A 19,277-nucleotide genomic window follows, 5' to 3' on the forward strand; every position below is an offset into this window, starting at 1 on the left:
GGAAACGCCGCATATCAAATTACTACAAACGAAAAGAGACGGAGAGTATGATACGCCCTTATCAGTCGTTGCTATGGCTACGCCCCGCGCCATCTTGAATGTTTATTTTTCAGCAAAACTGCAGTATGCAGTAAATTGCGCGCGAAACAGCGCAATTTAAAATTCCTCTTCCGAATAATCATCAAAGACATTGAGAAATAATGACATCCCAGTTTCTACGCAAGGCTTGAAATGAGTACTTATAAAATTGTTAATAAGCAGCGATATTTGTAAATAGTATTTTATAAACGATTGTAAGACTGCACGATATTTGACCTTGTAAATTAATTTAAAAAAAATAAATAATGGAAAATAAATGGGGTTAAAATATGCACATTTGGCAGACGCCCAAATTTACAAAGAATTGTACACCTTTAAAAATAGTAAGAAAAAATATGTCCATGCTTTTTTTTGCTGCCAGAATGTATAAATACAATAAACAGTATCACACTGTTTTTAAATTATTGTAATAATAAAGTACGTATACTGTGTCTGGGCGGATGAAGAATACAGTTGAAAAATAGAACCAGAACCCTGGACGAGAGTTTTCGACACTATGCCTTAAAGTCTCGGGTAAAAACCCAAAAAATACCGTGCTTTAGTTTCCAGGTTCGATTTCTGGCAGGGTGGACGTGAAATAACAGTTCTACACTGCAATATTTCATTGTACGTAAAATGGCACGTGAAGAGTAAGACTTAATATATATCCTTCAATGCAGCAAAAATTACCAAGATACGCTCAAATTTGAGTACCGATGCAGTACCCAATGCACCGATGGGTTTATGAAGGGCTGTTTAACGTGTAATTATTATTTTCCCCCTTTTTACGTGAATGTCTCTAAAACAAAACGCGACCAATGGTGTTCCGGAGGGCGGACGTAGAGAGGTAATATAATGTAGGGCAGGATAAGGGGGGGAGGGGGAGGAGGACCTAGAAGGGGATCTAGAGGGAAAGAGAAACCAGTTATAGAGGGAAAGAGGAGTAAGTTGTAAACAGAGAGGCTCGTCTCTCGCCACTCGGGGGCGGGTCGTTGGCCCCTTCGCATGTGTCGGCTTTCGCTCTGCGCTCCGGAAAACCAAAACTCCACGTAATGAAATACGACTTTAATATTTTCAACAGCGAAGTCTTCAAGACTACAATATTGAAATAAAAAAATATTGAAAATATTCCAACCGTTATTTAATTCGAACAGTGGATTTTTCGTATTAGGTATTATTATTATATATAACTTACATCGAGCCATTTTTGTCACATAATACCCCAAGGGGAAAGGTATATCTATTTATGGCATATTTTTTTTTTCCAGTAACATTAGTACTTTCGTTTTTAAGTAATTTGACAATTTATTTATTCATAAAAATAATTTCATATTAGAAAAAAATAATAACGCATCCCTAACTCTATGAGGCCAAGAGCCCAGAGTTGAGTTGGGATACAACATAATGGAAAGTGAAAGCATGCAAATGATTAAAGAATACTAAAAAGAATTAAAATTTTACATAAACATAAATTTTAAAAAACATCTGGACAACACGCTTAATAGCATATAAATCTATGAAATGCCTCGCTACAGTCTCCTGATCGATAGATTTTTATAAAAAAAAAAAAAAATACATCTATAAATTATGTTACATGTAAATCCACTTCATTAATTCGTCAATACCTAGACTTTCATATTAAAAAATATTTATCACAGTTGAGATATACTTCTAACGTTATTTTTATACAAGTGTTCTATTAACATTGGTAATTCGACGAACTAATTTTGGGAATGAAAAAAAAACTTTTCAATATTCCTTTTTAAACAAAAAAACGACATAATATATTATATGGGTTTTATTATGTGGAAAATTGTTCTAACAAAAACTTTTAAATCAATCATTATTTTTTTTTTTTAAACTAAGTGATTTTTGTAGAATGGCCCTCTTTAGCATAGAGATTTTAATGTAAGTAATATATGTCACTTTTAGATAAAAATACACGGGTCGTTTATAAATAAATATAAATATTATCAATAAAAAATATAACGTTATTTTTTATCACTTATCGCCATAAAATGACACTACGTCGACAAACAATCACATACATGCAAAAAAAACACACACACAATACACACAGGGATTTTAATTTTAACGGGCTGACTTTTCTTCATACAAACGTATTCCCGTATTTTCTCCCTGGATTATGGCACTACAGTAATGTTTTTTTACACACTATAGATATTTACAATTGTGACCATATCGTTACGTTTTTCTTGATAAATTGTTTTTTATAGCTGAGACCAACCAAAAACCCTGAAAAGCGCCCAGTTTATCTTCCGTATTCGGACGTACGAGTAAGTAAGGAATACAAATACGGCATTTTTTCAGGTACTTACGATTTTTAAAAAAAAGTAAATATTCCTAAAAAAATATAATAACAATAATAAAAGAAGCAAGTAGGATAGGTAAACATTCGAAAATTATACACATAATTACAAAAAATAGTAAAATTGAATTATTAAATTACTACTACTACTACCATCACGCCATTTCCCCGTAGGGGTAGGCAGAGAGAATGGACCGCCACACACGTCTATCCTGGCATACAATCCTAGCCTCTTCCACATTCATACATCTTGTCATACATGCCCTTCGGTTCTGTCCGCTTTTGACATGACCAGACTTAAGATTTTGGTTTATTAAATTACTATAAAATAAATAAAAACAACTTTGTCTTTAAGCACTTATTTTTTCTTTTTTCTACCGACCGGTTTTCTGACCACTTTCTGGCCACTTAAACCAGCCTATACTTAAATTAGCTGGTAAATATCTAGATATCCATATACCATTTTTAAAACCGTCCTTTATTTTAGTACAAATTTCAAACACCTTGATAAATTTCCCAAAGGGTCAAATCTAGTACTTGTTTGCAAAATTCGGACATAATCAAAAATTGTTGGAATAATAAATATTTTACGTGTTCAACCAACACGTTGGTTTTATATTTTTGTGCAACTACTATAGTAATGGGATTTGCATGTAAGTTTCCTGACGAAGAGACGGTTAGGTCGCAAAACTGGTAGCCATAATTAATTTACAAATATTTAACGTGAGTTAATATATTGTTGTTTTTTTATACTAAATGTATAACAAGAACATGTTTTACAAACTTCGGTAAAACATAAATCTCAGCAGAAAACGTAACAACTAACATTAAAACGTGGGATTTTCAAGAACGAAACAGAAAATTCGTACAGGGGTTTTTCATTATTAAACCAGTAGGAATAGCCGAGCTGGCGGAAAAGCCCTGTAGGGGTACGTATACGTTGTGTATCATCCCTTATATTTACCAGGGTTGGGGTAAGGATAGGGTGAAATGGGCAATATCCCAGATACCTACACTAAAACAAAAGATAATTAAAAAAAAAGTAAAAGTATTATTTTGTAATTCTGACGCCTGTACCAATTTTTATTTCATATTAACCTAATGCCTGAGCACTTAAAGACCAACTGTTAATAAAGTAAATAATAATATGAAAATGTCTAAATGTTTGCAGACGACGGGATTTTATTCCCTAAGGATTAAGATTACAACTCAAGTTTCAACTCTTTTATTTACGAAATTCAACAAATGAAAGAATTGAGAAAATGTGAATGGTCAAACATATGTAGGTAGAATGGCGAATTTACTCAGTTTGTAAAATGGCCGACTAAACCAGCAAATGACAGGTCATAGGCCCTGTAAATTTATTTTATTTTTGTGTCGTATTATCATCGCTATGATTTTTTTAAGTCGGTAATTCTGAAATTCCACCACCCGTGACGTCATGAGTTGAGCTGACATTGAAAAAGAGAACCCCATGCGTATGAAAACACGCTAAACATGGCTTCCCGGAAACCGAAAATCTATCACAACACATAATTGATTGGCTATTCTAAACAGCTGTTGACCCGAACCTATGACGTTCTAAAGTAGTTCGTTTTTATCAAAACGTATTATTAATATTTTTTTCATGAATTTTCAAGAACCTTTGAAGTACAAATAAACTCTTATTTTTACCGCATTAAACAAAACGTTTTTTATATCCAATTTCAAGTAGCACTAAATTTCTTCATTACATGCCAACAACATTTAAATTTTCTCTAAATTGTTGTATTCGAAGATTGGAATTCACCCCCTGGAAGTTACTAAGATTAATATAGGGGATAAAATCCAGGTTTTGTCAAAAAAAAATTAGACAAACTGGTCCAAGAAGAAAGATAAAAATTGAAAAATATATTCAGGCGTTCTCTAGTAGGTGAAGTAGTTTAGTCAGATGAATCTCACCGGCATCAATGAAGATGTCAACTCTTTAACTTCGAAATCAACAGACGGAAGAATTAAAGGAATCAATGATGTTTAAACATGGAAAGCAGAATGGTGAATGTTACACAGCGTGTGAAATGGCCATTAAAACCAGCTAACGACAGGTCATAGGCCCTGTAAATGCCTAGACATCGATATCTCCTTCTCTTGAATGTTCTCCATTTCTGTAGTAATATTTTACTAATTGCATGTGTTTAAAATATTTCTATACCCCACGAATATCCTATCCCTCTATCTGCGAACGCGCGCTACTCAATCATGCACGTTACAATAATGGTGTTTGAGATTCCAGTACACCTTGCACCGACTCTTATATCCATCCCTCTATACAGCTCCAGGGTACGGTTCAGCCAACAGCCGGCAGCCACACCAGGGGTGGGTTTTTCTCCCCGGTACTAGCACTAGGTAGCCGAAATACTTCCACAACCCTCCCTCGTTAGGGAATGCTTGGGGTGCCGAACTAGGTCAAAGTACAGGCCCGAGGTACATAGTGCTCTATATAAGCCTCCGTGTCCGCAAAGGGTGGTCGCTGATATGCGGAATCAATAAAGGGATGGAATTTAGGACGAAATTTCATTCTGCTCGCATGATCAACGCGGGATGAATGACAACGTACAGGACTATTTATTGAATTTGGCTTTTCCGAGTCTTGAGAAATACACATCCAAAGATACCAACAGAAAACATATGTATAGCAGAATTTAATTAATACACCCCAGTGCGGTAAATTGACGGGGTACCTAAAAAGCGTTCAATTTGTTTTCACGTATCCTAGCTTTCTGTTAAGTTGAGACAATGAGGATGTTCAGTGCTACGGAAAAATTGGATGCATAAAATATTTTCTTACACGCGGAAAAATTATAGCACTTAATGAGGAACTTCAACAAAAAATTATTTATTACGCGCGGTGAAAATTAGAGCATGGAATATTGTACGGGAGTTTCTTGAAAATGTACGAAAAAAAAAATATTTTAACAAAAACGAACTACTTTGAACGACGTCACTAGTTCATATGAATTAACTAATGATAAGAGAGCCGTGAAAGATTTTCGATTTATGGTAAGTGAATGGACTAATTGGCAGAATTGACTGAGAAGAAGCAGAAGAGAACTTGAGACGTCGCTCGTCTAGTAATTTCAGTAATACAAAATTTTAAAAAATCAAAGCGCTGATAATACGATACAATTTAAATTTTTTTTATAACAAATGGTTGCTTACTTCTGCAGGAGAGAAGTGAGGGGGGCTCAGTTGTCGGTGTATCAGACTGCCCCCTCCCCCTCGTTTCACCCCTACAGAAGTAAGCAACCATTTGCTTTTTTTAATATTTTAATTTTTTAAATTTTATTCCTTAAAAAAAAAATATTTTAATGTGCCAATATGCCTTCTTGCTCATACTGATCATCGTGGTTTCGGATGTGACAGGGATATATGAACACCCTGTATATCATTAATACCAATATATTAGGGCTTTCATAAGCCTGTTGATTGGTTTTAAAAAATAAAATAAAAAATGTATTATACCGACGGCAGAAATGTTATACAAGTCATTTAAGTTAGTTGACTTCACCTCCAATGGGCTCATATATTCTTTTTTTCTTCATCTTTTTGACAAACGTAATGATTATGGATTAAGAAGCTGGAGAGATTAAATCGCATGAGGTCATGTTCTAGGAGCTTCTAGAACCTTCTAGCGTTAGCAGGGTATTCAGATTGAGTATCTCTATACCAGTGTATACATATTATAGCGACCTAAAGCACAGAACACGCTGCATACAAGATTCCAGTTCCGTAAGTAGGTCAAACGATTGCTATACTCAAACTTGTAGGCCTGTTACGTTTTGGAGCAGACAAAAATTCTATTTAATCCAAAGTAATACATTCTGAAACCTCAATGGCTTCATGGTATGTATTTATAAGGATTTACTAAGAAAAAATATGTTAACAACAATATTTTAAGTTCGTTCGAACGTTTGTAAACAAAAATTGGATTTCATCTCATAGTGAGTTATTAAGATTAATATTAATTAACAGTCAGACAATTCTCACGCACATTAAATAAAGGTTTCAGTTCTTTAACTACACAAAATCAATATATGAATATTGAAACATAGACAGAATAAACAAAGACAGAAACTTATTGTATTTTTGCATGTGCATATATGTATATTATGTATGTATGTGTAGATATATATGTATCTATATGTATATGTGTGTATATATGTATGTATGTGTGTATGTATGTATGTAGTATGTACGCGTGTATGTGTATATATTTATATATTTAATTTTATTTTTATATTTAATGTAAACTGTACTTTTTTTTTCTTTTCTTCTCTTTTGGCCATAACTGTTTTTCTATTTCTTTAATATTATTTTTATTTATAGGAAACATATTCGAAAACCATATTTGCTGCAACAAATCGGTTTCTTAGAACAGGCATTTGCCCATATAGGAACCGATTGCAACATTAGGCATACTAATATTTCTGGCTTGCTGACCCTTCATTAACTGAGCCTACTCCTAGTACAAGCAGAATTTGCCAGAGTGTTTTTTGTGCCATTTTAGTAACAATGTATGTATAAACTAATAAATAAATAAAATAAAAATGGTGATTGTTACACAGTTTGTAAAGTGGCTGCTTGCTAATGACAGGTGGTAAGCCCTGTAAATGTCTAGCTTTCCATATTCCTTTCCCTAAAATGTTTTCTACCCTGTCGTAATATGTTAATCTCAAGAACTCCCTACGAGGTTAAATCCAGTCCTTGTCTACAGCAATTTGGGCAACTTCAAAATATTGTTAAATATTATAATATAATAGATGTCAATCCACCATAATTTCACCGTGCCGTGTGTACTTGAAGGATACGTGTGAAATGGGCCAATAACGAATTCGACACAATACAAATATTAAATTCTATTTTATTGTAATTATTTACCTTTAATTAGAAAAAAAAATAGCTGAGAAATGTCATACATTTATTGATTAATTACATTTTATATTAAATAAAATAGTAACGTATCTCAAATTCCATGAGACCAAAAGCCATGTGTTGATTTTGGATACAGCATAATAGAAAAACGGAAGCATACATAATATGTTTTCAAGACGTTATTATACTCGTCCTCAATCTATTATTTATATCAAATGAAATATTTTTTATCGAAATTCGATACCTAATGATAGTAATAAAAAAAAAGTTTCAAGAATTCATTTTTCCCTTAATCCTGAAATATACCCCACAAATTCCTGTATGAGGAGTTTGCTTTTAATTTTTATGACCATTCAGAACATACAAAAAATAAGAAAATAAGATTTCTTGAATACTCTGAGTTTATCCCCTTAATTTATTTGTGGTATAAAGCATCCTTTTTCGGATGAATTTGCTATTATAAACAAATAAGTTTTTTTTTAAATAGTAAATAAAAAAAAAGACGGGAGTAATTAAAAAATAAAATAACCCTGGAATATCTATCATCAGCAGGCTGGTATTATTTAAAGCATAAACAATTTTAGACCAGCAGTGGATATTTGAGAAAATTATCAGTTGTGCAATATACACCAAAAATAAACGGTCTTTGAAATCGTACTCGTATTTCAAAATATGAAACATACTTAATATTTTTATAACAAATCATTAATTTTAAATTCGATTGTTGCGAACTCCCGGATATAATAAATATTAACATAGTAACACGTAGAAGTAGACAAAAAACTGTATATTATTGTCACCCTTCTCAAACCAACTATTTTTGTCACGCACCTATACCGTATACCGCGTATACACATACTAGGAAATGGTACCTCTCATATCGACATTTTTAACTCGAGTCTCTTTAAATTTAAATCATCTCTTTATACATATTTTATGATATTCTATGGTAACGATTAACGTTTCATTTGCAAAAGCTACTTATGCTAATGATCTGCTGTTAACTCATTTTGAGCCTTACTCATAAACCCGGTACAAAGGTTACGCCTAGGCGTAGTGGTAGAATAAGGATAGAAATACCACTCTTATTCTCCTACTATAATGATGAAGATATTCTTATCCGTATTCTTCCACTATGCCTAGGAGTAACTTTATCCGAAGTTTGTGAGTAAGGTCCATTATGTTCATAAGGACTCACATCTTGGGCCACTTTTATTTAATGCCTATATTTATGATATTCAGTTATGTTTCAAAAATGCCCATTACCTTTGTTATGCTGACGATAAAAAAATTTACCTTAAAGTCAAGTGTAGAGATGATTGTGCAAAGTTACAACTAGATTTACATGCATTATCGAATTACTGTGTTGTAAACAAACTTTAAATCAATGTGTCTAAATGTTACAAAATATCTTTCACTCGTAATAAAAATAAAATAAAATATGACTATATGATAAATGAAAATACAATTAGAGAAGTAAACGAAATACGTGACTTGGGAATTATTTTGGACTCAAACTTAAATTACAATAGTCATATAGAAACTATAATTAACAAGGCATACAAAATGACTGGATTTATCATGCGGCTGTGTAAATCTTTTAAAAATTTAGGTTCATTTATATCGCTTTACATAACATACGTACGCCCCCATCTTGAATATTGCACTGCTATCTGGTCTCCTGTTTATAAATTAAATATTAATAGAATCGAGAATGTTCAAAAAAAATTCCTGAAAAAACTAGAATACAAATTTCATTTGCATTTTCCAAATTATTTAGCTTCATTAAAATTTTATAACCTTGTTTCATTAGCACACAGAAGAGATATGTTTGATCAGATCCTGCTTTATAAAATTGTCAATAATAAATTCGATTCCCCGGAACTCATTAATCTACTTGCTTACCGTGTCCCCTCCAGGCCAACTAGACTCTCTGATATTTTCTATATTCGTAAATTTAAAACTAATCATCGGAAACATTCTACAATCCCTCGTATATGTGAAACATTTAACAAAAAATTTAATAGTCTTGATATATTTAACACTCCATACAATATGTACAGAAGAGAATTAATAGGCTTGATTCATGCTCTTCATTCATAATTCGTTTAATCATTAAATCAAATGCAATTTTCCACTCTCACTTTCCTTCAATCATCCTTTACCACTCCTTATCAATGTCCTTCTTTTCCTTTCCACTATCTCCTTGTTTTGTCCATATTTATCTTATTTTAATATATAGTATATTTATTATTTATATAGTTTAAACTTCAAGCCGTCGTCGCTTTATTACAGTAGTATTTAGTGAATACATATAATTGGATGGCAGGCCCTACTATGTATACATTTTATATAATTTTTTTTTTTTTAAATATTCATTTAACCTGTACATCTGTTTGTATTCGAAATAAATAAAATAAATAAAATAAAATAAAATAAATAAATAATATACAGACTTTTTAAAATCTTTTGTATGCTTACATACATATACAGGGTGTTCTTTAAACCCTGTCACATCCGAAACCACAATGATCAGTATGAGCAAGAAGAAATATTGGCACATTTAAATTAATTTTTAGGACGAATAAAATTTACAAAAATAAAATATTTAAAAAAACAAATTGTTGCTTACTTCTGCAGAGGAGAAGCGAGGAGGGGGGAGGGGGAGTCAAATACACCGTCAACCACATGGCCACGCCCCCCTCGCTTCTCCCTTGCAGAAGTAAGCAACCATTTGTTTTTTTTTAATATTTTATTTTGAAAAAAATTCTGCGTTATAAATATTTTTTTAAATATGCTAATATGTCTTCTTGCCCATACTGATCATCGTGGTTTCAGATGTGACAGGGTTTAAAGAACACCCTGAATAATAAGATGTACATTTATTTTTCTTAATATTTTTATATGTCCATGTTTAAATATTGTTTTTTATTTTATTTTTTTATTTTAAGATTATATTGTAAAAGGCACTTGTGCCGTATGATAAATAAATAAATATCGTCATGGTGGTAGAACAAAGACGCACGTGATTTTCTTCAACTCTACATGAGAGCGGTTTAAATTTTTTATTGATTGATTTGTTGTTTATTTTGTAAAACTCCATATTTAAACTTATCATATAAGAAATCAAACACTGATTTGAGTCTACTGAGCACTTTATTTTATTTTTACAAATATAAAATAAAAAATTGGTGACAAATGTTTCGCCTTGTTATCATGTAGATTAATCATAATTGCGGGGATAACCAAAGCAAAACCATAGTATAATAGGAAAAACATAGTTCATAAAATTATTTTTATTTGTTTCTTAAGTACCTTGAATTATATAACTATATAATATAACTATATATTTTTGTTTAAAATAATAATGTCGATGTTCAATGGTTGTGAACTTATCAATTTGATTAATGTGCGAGTGCCTAGTCGAGTTACCCGATGTAATACTTTGTTCTACTGCGGTCCATCATCGACCAATTACAGCGCGAATTCGCCAGTAATGCGGATGCATGTACTCGCGAACCAATATGCTAACAACATCGATGTCTTTAGCGTGAGTCTTGTAAATTTTAAATATCAATGTATATGTTCCTTATTAAATAGAACTTAATATTCTGTTCATATTGTATTTTATAACATTATGTACCTAGCTGCTTAAAACCTTTAATTGTATTTTTTTAGCTTATTAAAAAAATAGAAATATATATATTTATTGCTTTAATTTTTTTAAAACCAACTTAACTTTTAAACACAGTTCTATATTTTATTACTTTATATTGTATTTTTTTTAAATTTATGTTGTTAATACACTCATCTTTTTCTTTTTAAACCAACTATACTTCTTAACACTGTTCCTATATTTTATTTCTTTATATTGTGTTTTTTTTTTAAATCTATGTTGTTTATATACTCATCTTCTTTTTTTATACCAACTTTACTTCTTAACACTGTTCTATCTTTTGTTGCTTTAAATTGTATTTTTTAAATTTAATGTTGTTTATATACTTATATTTTGTAAAACTTTCATGTATGTAAAAGCCTTATGGGCGTAAAAAATAAATAAAATAATAATAATAAGGACATTCAATCCATCTAATCTTCATATTCGTTTGAAAATGCCCTAACAAGGCGAAACAATTGTCCCGAAATTTTTGTTTTTATATTTGTAAAAATAAAATAAAGCGTTCAGTAGACTCAAATCAGTGCTTGTTTTCTTATATTATAAGTTTAAATTTTTTAAACCGCTCTCTTGAAATCATCAAGTACCAAAGTACATCCTATGATACTCGAGTTAGTTATGTTTATAATATTTTTTCCAAACCTGGAAAATAAAGCCTTTATAAAACATCTTCATGAACAAATTTATTCACTTCACTTCTTTTATTTTGTACTAGTTCAGTATGTATATATACATCCATGTAATTTTTAAACTTTTTCAATTTTCTTTCCCAGATTGCATAATGTAAACATTATTTTGAATTTATTTCCATGCCTAGTATTCTGTTATTTTCAAGTATTTTCCATACCCTTTTTAATTTGTAGTATATCATAATTTTAATTTTTCTGCTTTTGTTAAATAATATTATAGTTTAAAATTTAAAAACGTCTCTAAAAAAATTATTATCTGTATGTCCCTAAATGAGTTTTTTTAAAAAAAAAACTCCTTGGGAATATTGTATATAATTATGTATAATGTGTTTTCAATATAATAAAAAAAAAAAAAAAAATATTTAAAAAAGTAATTTTCGTCGTATTATTATGTCGCAGTTTTCGCACATCCGTCGCTGTACTACGATCACGACGATATAATATATTATTACTGTGAGTTGAATGGTCTGAAGATGATATTACGCTGTTTCTTCCTTATATTTTATTTATTTTATCTCCTAACCATCTTAATATTTCTGACCGGACCTGTGACCTTACGAACAGACAACACCAACGTGTTCTATGTTCCTGATTTTATTTTTTTAATAGATTTAGCCGTGAACTTTATTTTTTGAACGAAAAACCGATTTTGTGTTTCGAAATGAGATCCAGTATCATGTTTTAAACGAGAATAATCAAGTATGGCTAGAACAGGTTCACACAACAAAGTGCAGACAGACCGAAGACCTACCCGTTTCTATCAGGTGGAAAGGAGAGCTGACTGAGTAAGAAAATAATACTATCACGTATATAGAGATTGCGTGCTGACGATTTGTTGCGAACGTTTTTACGTTGGGTATAAAATTTCACTCCTCCTGGAAGATGCAATTGCTGCGCACGTATCGGGATTAACGCGCTCGTGCAACAATAATGGCTATCTAGACGGTGAAATGTTAAAGTCGTCTGGATGCAACGCGCAAAGGCGAATTTCATCCGCGGAGAAAATGGGATTGGCTCGAGTGTTTGTAAGTGCCCCTTTAACTCCGGGGTCGACGTTGATATCTTTTCAGCGCAGTAGTCATTTGTTCAGGGTAATGCTCGCCCGAGGGGCGGTCAACGACTGGACGTCCTCTACGCATTATTTTTGCCCGTATATCCGAATTCCCGTACAAAAAATTCCAAATTCTCAAATTACAACGCAAACGAAATGTGATTTGGTATGAAGTACCCCAGGGTCTTGCGTCTTCTACGTCCGGTTTGTTTCTACTCGCACTTGGCTCAGCGCGCGTTTCTATACAACAACCGAACAAGTTTTTCTATCGTACAAAAAGAATCACCTTACTTGGCCCCGTTAGTTCAATGTCAAATTTGTTTTGGCTGTCAGTGAAAGCTACGGAAATTTTATGGTCAGCTGGACTTACCGCTTATAAAAAGAACCGTTTCGACTCGATAGAAATAAATACCACGCAGAACCACACCATAAATTCCTACGCACTTAGGAAGATACTAGTTATAAATACTTTGTATGCATCTCGGTATTCAGATATAAAATAAAATGATAAGACTACTAACTTTAGAACGTATCTTGTTTTAACCCTTTATATTTTATGTTGATTCACGTCCTGCAAACTTAAAAACAAATGTTCTTTTTCCGGATAATAAACCTACTGCATTTGAAAAAGCTGAGTACCAGTGTACGTTGTTCTGATTCTCTTGTAACAAGAATTATTAATACGAAATTTTAGAAAAACTTAATTCAGGTGGTATACGTATGTAGCATTTTGTTCTGGGTGTCATATAAAGGGTTATATAGAACTAATGTGGCTATTTTAATGTATTAGATTTCATATTGCGTATGTTTAACAAAGTTTTACTTTATATCTCACGCTCAATTTGTGAATTCATATTTTTTTTAAACAGGTATCATAAAAACAAAGGGCTTACCTAAAAACCTGGTATAAAGTTTCGCCTAGGCATAGCGGCAAAATAAAGGTGAAAATACCATCCTTATTCTAGCAGGATTTTATTCTTATCTGTATTCTACCACGATACCTAGGCGTAACTTTATGCCAAGTTTATGAAAAGGCCCATAATTATACGTAAATTAAGAAGGTCTAGCAGTAAAATCTAGAATCGTTATTTATATTACGCAGCGGAGAAAGTAAAATAAATATCGACTTAATGACGGGTTACGAAACAAGTTTCGTTGAAACAATGATAAGCAATGAATAATCTTAGGAAAACAATGTAATTATAATACTTTGCTCTTGAAATGAGTGATGTGAACAATCATTACTTGAAATGCAGTATACTCGCACATACAAGTGTAACGAAATGCACATCACGCAATATATCTCACGGCCGTTCAACGCAGGTATTTTTAATTTGAGCGATTGATTGACGAGTAAAAACCGTACGTATGAAACAATGCATTTTATGTACGGAATGTATTTATAAAGATACTATGCTAATTAAACAGCAAATAAGCGAAATAAAAAAACGCTATTATGCGCTAAAATATCCTCAAAATTCGGTGTGAGAAAATTATCATATTTTTTGAAAAGTATTATTATGTCTTTGAGCGTTTGAAATTTTGGCGTTTTATATGAAAAAAAAGTAAACCGCTAATATTTTAAAAAATAGCGCAACAATCTACATAATATACCTACATTAGTGTCCATTATTTTTCTGTAAAATAGGGGTCAGTCCTATATAAGCTCTCGGCGTCATTGAGACCTGTGTAGTTCTACTGCGACATGTCCCCGTAAATAATTTTTAGCTCTCGAAGTCCAGTTCATTAAACAGCCTGGCTAGCGAGTTGAGGATGAGTATTTTCATGCTACTAAATCTTCATCTCAAAGACCAGAGTATCGGGATATTAGGTAGAGGGCGAGCGCTCTAACCTTCTCAGGTTTGGCTCGAGGATGCGGTTTATTTTGCGATGTAAAGCAACACGCTGCAGAACCTACATCTAGAAGTTTCAGAAAGTTTCATTCTAGCAAGGTGTTTATCCAATCTGCAATGCCCGGCAGGGCTCTATCAGCGTCTTTTAAACAAATGTCCATCCGGCGTTAAGCTATGTTAAAAAAAACACACTAAAAGGGCATTGAATTGTTAAAGTTATTAATGAATCAATGAAAACATTGATGGACCTGTTCGATAACCGATACCTTTTTCGGGAGGTTAGTCAGTCGTTAGTACAAAACAAACTGACAACCGTAAACATAAAAATATGTATTTGTCCACAGAAACATAAATCAACAAGAAAACGGCCATTTTAGTAGTATTGACTTCTAACAGTCAAAATCAACTTCCTGGTTTAAGAGGCGCTACAAAACACACGATATACGAGTCGTGTAGGGCTTACGTCACAGATAATCGGAGTACATAATACGTACGATGGTACCTTTGAGTTAGGAGTTGGGAATACGCAGTTAGTTGCCATGCGAAGGTTTGTATCTCAGCAGACCCTGACACAGTCGAGTCTTTCGTAATCAAGCCCTGAGATTGACATGCCAGCTTTTAACTACGAAGGGATACTTGTGTTCAACTTGATATATCAACATAGGAATGCCTATATTTTACAATATTTTATTAATATCATAGTTTGCTAAAATAAACATAACGTACGGTGATTTTAAATTTACACATAAACGTTAGTGTAAGGAATAATGTAATTTTTTTATGTTGTCATATTTTTTATTCATTTACATACTGGAACGATGTTAAAAATTATGATGCTGTATTAAATACTTGTGTGGCTATTTTTATTTATTTTATTTTATTCAGAAAACGTAGTCATACATAATAAGTAAAACCACAATTTTTTACCATAAAAAGACCAATTAAGTTTTCATAAATTATGCAAAAGATATAAACATTAAATGTGACAATTGAAAAAAAAAAAAAGAAATTCAAGTGAGAACATAATAATTGTTAACATTTGCGTTTTTAATAGAGGCTATCGTTGGTAGTAAATTAGAATAAATAAAAATACCGAATGCACACTCTAAGCCATTCACACGAAAAAACACGCAACGTTTAAAACCAAAAACCGTTTTCTGTTCCAAGATTTTCAAAATCGGGGCGGCTTAATTTCGCGGGGTTCTGAAATTTCCAAAGTCAAAAAAATAACAGTTTGATAGTGTCAGACGAGTCGCAGTCCCGTGGGCGCGGGAGCGGGCGTGGGCGTGGGTGGTATCGCGGATCAGGACATCAGGAGGCCCCAGGTTCGTACCGCGCCCTGCCACAACTTGTTTCTAATTTTCTAAAACGGTTACGAACGACTAAAAGAAAATGGCACCAAAATTTAAATATTTGAGCAAATCACAAGGAATGCAAATATTTCGGCAACATTAAGAAAACGAGTAAGCGCATTAAAACAATATTTCAATTAAATTTTTATATTTGAAGCACTAACTTTTTGGTTATTCATTATACAACAATAGCAACAAACCATCACGCCGTTTCCCAGTCGGGGTAGGCAGAGGAGATAGAACGCCATATCACTCTGTCTTTGCTTCCTCTACATTCATACATCTTCTCATGCACGCACGCCGATTATGATGGTCTTGATCGCGCTATGTCTTTCTCGGCCTTCCTCGTTTTCTGCATCCATCAACATTCGCATCGTAGATCCTTTTGGCCGTTTTTTCGCTGTCCATTCGCTCTACATGTCCAAACCAACGCAGCACCCCTTTCTTGATTCAGTCGATAATGTATGTCTCAGCCTTACACAGTTCACGGATCTCGACATTTGTGCACCTATCATACATCGTTTTACCACACACTCGCCCGAGGGATCGCATTTCGACAGCACTTAACCTACTTTCATCATTATTATAATAAAATAAATATCATTATACTAAAATAAATAAAACTTTCTTTTTAACGACGAATTTTTTTATTTTAAAAAAAATATTTTTTTTATTGTATCCATCTCACATTGCCGTCCTTTCAAGACGAAAATACTTGATTTATTAATTTCATAGGCAGCATACTGATAAAATAAAAAAGGAAAAAATCAATTAGTATACCTTGAGAAAGAAGCTTGTTTAGCTTTGAAACCGGTCGGTGGAAAAAAAATAGTGGTTAAATACAAATTTGTTTTATTTATTTTAATATGTCAATTATTTATTTTTTATAAACGCTCACAGTCCCGCCACACTCGGACAATGTGACCGTTTGCAATGTTATCGCTAGTAACTTCACAATCAAAGGTCATCACTTTTGTATACTTTGGAAGATTGTTTAATTTGTTTTATAACTTAAAACGTATGTCACTACGAACAAGCTAAAACAAGCAAAACAACGTATTTCTATATACACTCATAACACAGATAGCAAAATAATATAATAAAGAGACCGCAAAATTTAAATAGATTTATTATGGGTATGATCAGAATATGACACAAAAATAACAACAAAAAAATACAGAACACGTATATCGTAAATTGAGTAGTTACTAGAATACACATTTTAATTTATGGGACCAGATATCTAAATATGTATTTATAGAATTTAGAATAGTCCAGAAACCGCATACGCACATCAAACAGAAGGCGACTCAACTACTCATAAATGAGTCGGTTTACGTTTTTACCCATTAGTTTATTTGTAGACGTCGCTCAGTACGCAACTCCTGATTCGAATTTAACCATGCCGTGTTGTGTCCTTTTAAAGTGTAGAAATACTGCTAGGATCTTAAAGAAACAGAATGCAATCACATTTCATGTGTAATTATCAAATGAATGTGTTTGTCACAAATGCATTACTTAAAAATTGAATTATTTTTCCATCTGTCAGATTGTCGAAGAAACAAAATGGAAATTTCGTTAGTGTTGCCAATGTAGTAAAAATGTTTACCCTACTTTGCTCATATGATAAAAGAAATAATGAAAATTGAACCTTGGATTAAACAACGCCGTGGTGGACGTTTTGCCGACATTATCTTTAAAACATAAAATATTATTTAATATGATTTAAAAATATTCGTTTTATGTTGAAATAAAATTTGTTCTATATTTTAGGTTCAAAGTTCATTAATTCAAATACTCATGTTTATATGTATTAACACATATTATATGTATTAACACATAAACATACATCTACACTTACTCTCATACAAATACACATAAACACACCCTTTTTGTTTTAACACAATTTAATAATATGTATGATTCTTATTTAGAAACTTTGCTGGTCTGCCTTTAGACTGTATTTTTTTAAAATGTTATTATCTCACTGTCGACTGTTTGTTTATTTAAAATAAATAAATAAATAAGGCTGATTAATGTACAAATATTTAGTTATAGACTTGCTAGTTGTAATTTGAGTTTGATTGTATTTTTCTACTCGCAATATAAATCTTAGACTTGGTTCTATGTTTTTTTTAAAATTCAATAGTGTGTATTCATACTAGTGTGTTTGTGTGAGTGTAAGTGAGTGAGAGGGTGGGTGAGTGGGTGTTATATTGGAATGAGGGTGGACATGTGTGTAAATATTGCACAAGTGTCAAGTGTCGAAAATATAAATATGTTAAAAATATTAAGAATTAGAGATAAAATATAATAAAATAAAATAAAATAAGATAAAATAAGACTTTATTATTGAAACTAAGTATAAGACAAAAAAGTATGTTTTAAGACGCGTATTTTAAATGTTATTTTTTTACAATCAAATGGATCAATAAGGGGAAAGTTCAAATTATATTCACTAGCAAAACGTATAAGTGGAGAGTTCTGGGCATAGTTTGTACGAACTGCTGGCACATGAAATAGAGTTAGCTCGACGTGTGACGGGTGCGGTAGCCGGAGACATTTAATGATAACTCTGACAAAAGAGCCGGACTATCAAGGCGTCCACTAAGTATGTCATGAAGCACCCCCATGTCCAACAGTAGACGGCGATCTTCTAAAGTAAGCAAGTGGTGTTTTTTGCAGGAAGACATATAATTGAGATCGGTATACCTGCATCTCCAGTTAAAAGTGTTTTAAAATTAGCTGTGTTTACTTTTATTATAGTTAACTATTTTTTATTTTATTTTAATTAATCGTTTCTCCGAATCCCAATCACAAAGTTAATTCCGAGAACAATAACCATTTAATTAATAATCTCAAACGTACTTAAGTTCCAAAGCCGCTGCACCAAAGAGCTTTACGGATGCATCTAGTCTTTAGAAGTTGGATATCAAAGCGGTAGGACGACTTTCACGGGGGACTTAGAAGTACGTAGGTATGCTGTGAAGTATGTATAATTTTAGTATATTTACTTGCATTATACTGGTGTTGTGAGCTCCTACTTACACAATAAAATACTAGCCGACTAATGGGCAGATAGTTATATTTTATTTCGCACGTAGGAAATTGCCATATAGGCTCTAAAAACATGGAAATTAAAATAAAGAAAAATCTATTTAAAATATTGATTGAAAAACTAAATGTTAAGATCAATATTCCATAACAAATTACAGCAGGGATGGAGAATACCTTAAATGAGGGAATATGGAAGTCAAGGCATTTACAGGGCTTATGACCTGTCATTGGCTGGTTAAAGTGGCCACTATACACACTGTGTAACATTCACCATTTTGCCT

The 19,277-nt window shown here is 32.3% G+C and overlaps 1 protein-coding gene across 2 annotated transcripts in view; it reads right to left on the minus strand.

Moving 5' to 3' along the window:
- Window positions 1-19,277, minus strand: part of LOC148280813 (jumonji domain-containing protein 1C-like) — a 168,119-nt gene that overhangs the window by 78,545 nt on the left and 70,297 nt on the right. The window lies entirely within an intron of this gene.

Source organism: Micrasema longulum, unplaced genomic scaffold (genome assembly GCF_059751315.1).
Source record: "Micrasema longulum isolate JH-2025_06_02 unplaced genomic scaffold, ASM5975131v1 h1tg000533l, whole genome shotgun sequence".
Taxonomy (NCBI): domain Eukaryota; kingdom Metazoa; phylum Arthropoda; class Insecta; order Trichoptera; family Brachycentridae; genus Micrasema; species Micrasema longulum.